Source organism: Vigna radiata, chromosome 7 (genome assembly GCF_000741045.1).
Source record: "Vigna radiata var. radiata cultivar VC1973A chromosome 7, Vradiata_ver6, whole genome shotgun sequence".
Lineage (NCBI taxonomy): Eukaryota > Viridiplantae > Streptophyta > Magnoliopsida > Fabales > Fabaceae > Vigna > Vigna radiata.
In genome coordinates, this window is record NC_028357.1 from 12,836,598 (window position 1) to 12,842,621 (window position 6,024).

The following is a 6,024-nucleotide window of genomic DNA, read 5'->3' on the forward strand; positions in this document are numbered from 1 at the left end:
CAATGTAATCTTTTGATACTCTCTTTTATTGAAACTCTTGTTTATTTATATGGTTTCCATATGCTTTGATTGTTCATTGTTGTGTTCTCATCTGTGCTTAGTGCTTTTATCGGTTAACTCATTCGATAACTGTTGTTTGTCTTTATTGATACGAGTACGTACAATAATGTCATGAATTGGTGAGCAATTCCTTGATTAAGCAATACCACCTAGGGGTAGGGGTAGGACGATCAATTGTTTTTCACTTCTGCTCTATAATGTTGTATTAATTGCTAGGGGAGGCTAGGGATAGCAAGCCAGTAATTAGTATTAGGCTCTTTTCACCGAGGGATCGGGTTAAGGGTAGGCTAAGAAAGTTGCATGACAATTAATTAATCAAGCTAATAACTCAAGAGGAGTAAATAAGAGAGAGCGGATAAGATGAAATTGTCAACCCCCAACAACTCCATTCATTCATTGTTTTCTTCTCGTCAATTGAATCAATCTCTTTTGCATGTTTATATTTTATTCACACATCCCATTAATTAATTTTTATTTTCAAGTCTCACGATTTTAATTAACGCGAACGATAAGGCCTTTCGAGTCTCTTGGAAAAACGATACTTGGACTTACCATTTATTATTGGTTGATACTATTTGGTACGCTTGCCAATCCGTTAACAAGTTTTTGGCGTCGTTGCCAGGGACTCGAGGTTAATTTTTCTAGTAGGGTGAATTGATTGAATTTGACTTGATTTTATGTTTATTTTTATTTTTGTTCTAATAAATGTTTTCTAGGGTTTTGTGCCTAATTTTTGCAGAATGCAGCTTGGACAAGAATTTAATTCTGTAGGCACTCAATTCTACAAAAATAGTTTCAACCACTGGTGGGAACCTCATTCAAACATATATCCTATCCAATTTGGGCAATATTCCTCTAGGCCAAAATAAACGTTAGGAGAAGCTAAACAACGTTTACAGCAGGAATTATTCTCGGTGCGAAAAGAAACGTTGGGGGAAGCTAAAGAACGTTTATTGCAGGAACAACACTCTTATGCATTGAAGTCTCTAGGTATTATTAAGGTTAATACTGAAGTTAACCCTAAGGAAGAATGTCAAGCTCCTATCTCTGAGGATGACAAGGTTATTGATGAAAAGAAGATAGAGGAAGATGAGATCACAAAGGTATTGAAGTCTCTGGGCATTATTAGGGATAATACTGAAGTTATCCCTAAAAAAGAATGTCAAGCCACTATCTCTAAAAATGATAAGGTTATCGAGGGGGAAAAGACAGAAGAAGAAGAGCCAGAGATATATGAGGTGAAAATAAAGGAAGAAAAGAAAGAGGAAATAAAAACGGAAAAAGTTATTGCTGCAGAAAGGATAGAGCAGATAGAAACGGAAAAGTTGAATGAGAGTGAGAAGGATGATGAGAAAGGAAAAGCATTGGTTGAAAGAAAAGAAAAAAATAAAAAAAAAATGTGAAAATAAAGAAAGAAAAGAAAAAGAAAAAGAGAAAGCTAAGGGAGGAGAAAATTAAGAAAAAGAGGAAGAGAGGAAAGAAGAAAAGGTCTTATGGAAAACCCCTTCCTCATAAAAAGAAAAACCATAGGAAGGAAAATAGGTTCAAGTACTTCATGGAGATCTTCAAGAAATTGGAGATTAAGGCTCCTATGATTTATTCATGGAAACATGTGCTTGGTTCGATCAACTTTTTGAAGAGATTTAGCATAAAGAAGAAGAAGAAGAAAATACCAAGCAAGAATAAGTTTAAACCTACTGATGGGTGTTTATGGGGACTATCCCAATTGTTGTACATATTTGTGAATTTCTATGTTTGTTATTTGTTTTCCAAATTTTGTCTTAATACAATTTTTGTGTGCTTGTGCATTTGAGTGAGGAAAATCTTGAAAGTGAAAAATTTAGGGCAAAGATCAGGAGTTACCGGGAGAAATCAAAAAAGGCAAGCAAGAAAAGTAGTAAGGAAATTACCACTCACCGCCGGGCGATACCACTTTGCCGTCGGGCGGTAGTGGCGAGACCCAAACCCGAGCTTCTTAAAAGCTGGGTGGTTTTAGGTTTTCTTCACTTTGCTCTGCTCCTTTGAATTTCGCCTGGCGGTCTCCTTGCACTTTTGCTCCAGATTTGCACTTTCAAGAGGGTTTTAAAGGGATCTCTATACACTTCCTCACCATCCACTCACAAAAGTTTAGTTTCTTGCTCAAAACTTGGGGTTTTTCTTGGAAAGAGTGTGCATTAAGAGTTCTCCTTCATCAATTTAAGGAATTGTTGCAAGCATTTCATATCTCCACTCAAGTAAGTTGTGTAATTTCATTCTTTAGTTTCTAATTTCGAATTTGATGATGAACATGCTTAGGAATTTGGCAAATAAGGGTTTTGAGATTCTTTGCATGGATTGTTGAATTAGGAACTGTTTTGGGCCGATTAAATTGTTTGAAATTGGTTTGCATGATAGTAATTAGCATTTGAGTGGAGATTAGGGCTGATTTGGTGAAAAATATTTGAAAACCCCTCGCATCGCCGAGCGGTAGGCCTTTGCCGCCGGGCGGTATTTAAACTGATGCATACTGCTGGGCGGTCCTCTTTGATGTCAGGCGATCTGCTGCTTTGTTGAATGTTTTGCATAGAGGAAGGGGGAAACCTGTGCACTCCCAGTAGTAAATTATGTTGGGTTTGAAAGTGTTTGTTGATACATTAACCCCTAATAATTGATTTCTGTGGTTTGCAGAAATGGCGTCAGCATCACGCAGAGGAAGAAATACTGGTAGTAAAAGGAAGATGCCAGAAAGTTCGAGAGGATTTGACTCTTAGAGGTTCGTCTCCAAACAACATGAGGACCATTATGCAACTGTGCAAGAAAGGAGGTTGCTGATGAAGAGGAAGGCTTCGTTCATTCCTGACTTGGCTCCCGAATTTGGAGAGGAGATTTTGAGGAGAGACTAGGAGAAGTTGACAACTTACCCTGCACCTACCAGTGTTGAGTTGGTGAAAGAATTCTACACCAACGCTGTGCCCAGAGGAGGAGTAGCTCCTGGAAGATATAATAGCGTTGTGAGGGGGCAGATTATTAGTTATGACCACGATACTATTAACATCTTTTTGGGCACCGAATGGCCAGGGGAGTAATGCCAGTATGCGGCACATGCTGGTCTGTTTCGTGACGTCGCTGAAATTGAGAGAGTTGTGTATCTCCCTGGAAGGCATTTTCATCAGCCTAACTCTAGTGGGGCACCGGTCAACATTAAGAGGTTGGATATGATACCTTTGGCCTGATACTAGATGGCATTCACGCATGCCAACATCCAACCATGCTCTCATCTCTTGGATATCACGATGCACAGGGTTCGTCACATCTTCTGCTTGATGAGACAGATGGAGGTAAATGTCGGCAAAATCATTCCCGACGAGATACGGAGCTATGCTATGACAGTTAGTAGCAGGATGCCATCGGGGCATCCATCTTTGATCACTTTTCTGTGTCAGCAGGCTAGGGTGAACATTGCAGTTCCCCCATATGAGAGACTTAGGAATGCCATTGATGCAGCTTACTATCACCAGTTCTGTGTTGAGGCAGGAGCAGCAGGTGCAGTAGGGGCAGCACCCATGAGGCGTCCTAGGAAAGCTGCAGCTCGGCAGGAGAAGGTGCCTGATGAGGTAGCAGTCCAGCACGCAGAGCCCTTCTAGATGAGGGACATGTACATGTCCATGATGGAAGCACGGATGGAGGCCCTTCACAGAGGGCAGGTCACAACTGCTGAGATGATTATTGGGTTATATGATCAGCCACCAGTGCACAGGTGGACTATGGATGAGTTTCATGCAGCTATGGCATGGCCTGAGCTGCAGGCGCAGAGTAGTGGCTTCGGTTTTGGTGCAGCTGGAGCCCTGAGCACAGAGGAAGAAAACTTTGAGGATGCTGACGATGAGAGTTAGGAGGACTCTGATGACAGCATGGGCTGATTGCGGACATCTACTGAGGGATGTTCATAAATAGGATTTTAGTTTTTCTTTCTTTTATCTTTTACTTTTATTATTAAATTCCTAGAATAGGTTGAATTTTACTTTTAGTGTGTATTCTTGGCTTGAATACTTTTTCTGAAAATGTTTGACTGACTGATGTGCATGATGGAACGATTTGATGATTATTTGATGTGGATGATAATTGAGCTGTGTTGTGTGTTAATATCCAATGAAACAGAGGTGTGAAAAATTATGATTGTGGTTATGATGCTAAGTAGGGTGTATGAATGAATTTTGTGTGAGAAAGCATGTTGTGTGAGGTTTTGAGCTCCAAAGTTTTTAGTGTTGTATGAATTGTTCACAGGAAAACATGAATGATATTGCCTTAATCTTGATAATTGATTGAATTGCATGTGAATGTCATATGATCAAGGCCATTTTTTAGAATCCTGCTCTAGCCAAATTTTCACCCAAAGCGCTTAAAAATATTATACCCTTTTTGAACCTTAGCCTTAAACAGGATGTGAACCCTTGTCTTGAAATTCTTTACCTTGAGTTGGGATGAGCTTAATTGTATGCGATGAAAAGGTTCAAGTTTGGGGTTGCATGGGGGAAATTGAAAGGCAAATGAAAAGCATTGAGCTCAACTGTTGTGAAAAGAAAAATTCATGAGAAAAAGAAACCAAAAGAAGAAAAGCATGAAAGTGAGCTCAATGTAAAAGAAAAGGGAAAAAGTTGGGAATGAGAGAGATTGGTGAGGGAGAGAGTTGTGCTTAAATGTTGAATATTGTGATAGCTCTCTTGACTCAAGGACTTTGCATTCCAGAAAAACCAATTCTTCTTGTTAGCCTAACCTCATTACAAGCCTTGAAAAAGTCCTTTTGATGACATTTGCATGTAAAGATGTTAGTTGTTTGAGATGAATGGCAATTTTCTTTCATGTGACTTGTGAATAATAGAGAGTTGGAGTGTCACCTTAAACACTTGAGGGATTGAGTGAAACACTTGCTTGGTATGAACTGTTGATTTTCATTAATGCCTTTTTGCTTAGTGGATTGGTCATTCATAATGTGTAACATCTATTGTGAAATCTTTGGATTGAAAGCGTGCATGCATCTTATTTTGGATTCCACTGAAGATTTGAGATTGAGTAGTTTTGTTATGTACTTTGGGAATGTTAAATTATTGGATGAAATAGTATAAAGCCAAGTTTTCTTTTGTGTGTTGTTTTGTTTTCTTTTGCTTGAGGACAAGCAAAGTTCTAAGTTTGGGGTGTTGATGAAGGTTGAAAAACAGTTATTTTCATATGTCATTTTAGACCAAATTACGCCCTTTACTACTTAGAATGAGATTAAAATCAAGCAAAACTCAATAAATGAGTCTGTAGAGAGTCAAGAGCTGTTTTTAGCGATATTATGCTTATTTTGCATTGTTTTGTAGCATTTCTGAGAAAGTGAACAATGGAGTTGAAGATAAAGGTCGTAAACTCAAGAAAATAGAAGAAAATTGAAGCTTTGAAGAGTCGACGCACCTCCCAGTGGAAAATTGCACCGTAGGGCAGTCCAGGGCGAGGAGTAGGCACCTGGCGTTGGCACTGGGCGGATTTGCGATATGTGGGAAACCGCCGGGCGGTAGTGCGATTTGTGGGAAACCGCCGGGCGCCACACTTGTTCCGCCGGGCGGTGGTCTGCTGGGCTTGGGCCTGTTTTCTGTTGCGCTCCTCACCTATATACAGCCCTAGTGTGAGTTTAGATGCATTCTTTTGACAGAAGGGGGCGACCAAACCTAATTTCACTCTCTGGAGAGGATCTCTTGGATGCTTAGGCTTTTTTTCATCTCATCTAGGGTTTGCTTTTCCATTCTTCATCCATTTTTCGTCTAGTTTCACCATGACCATGGTGAACTAAACCCTATTGTTGTTGGGGGAAACAATGTAATCTTTTGATACTCTCTTTTATTGAAACTCTTCTTTATTTATATGGTTTCCATATGCTTTGATTGTTCATTGTTGGGTTCTCATCTGTGCTTAATGCTTTTATCATTTAACTCATTCGATAATTGTTGT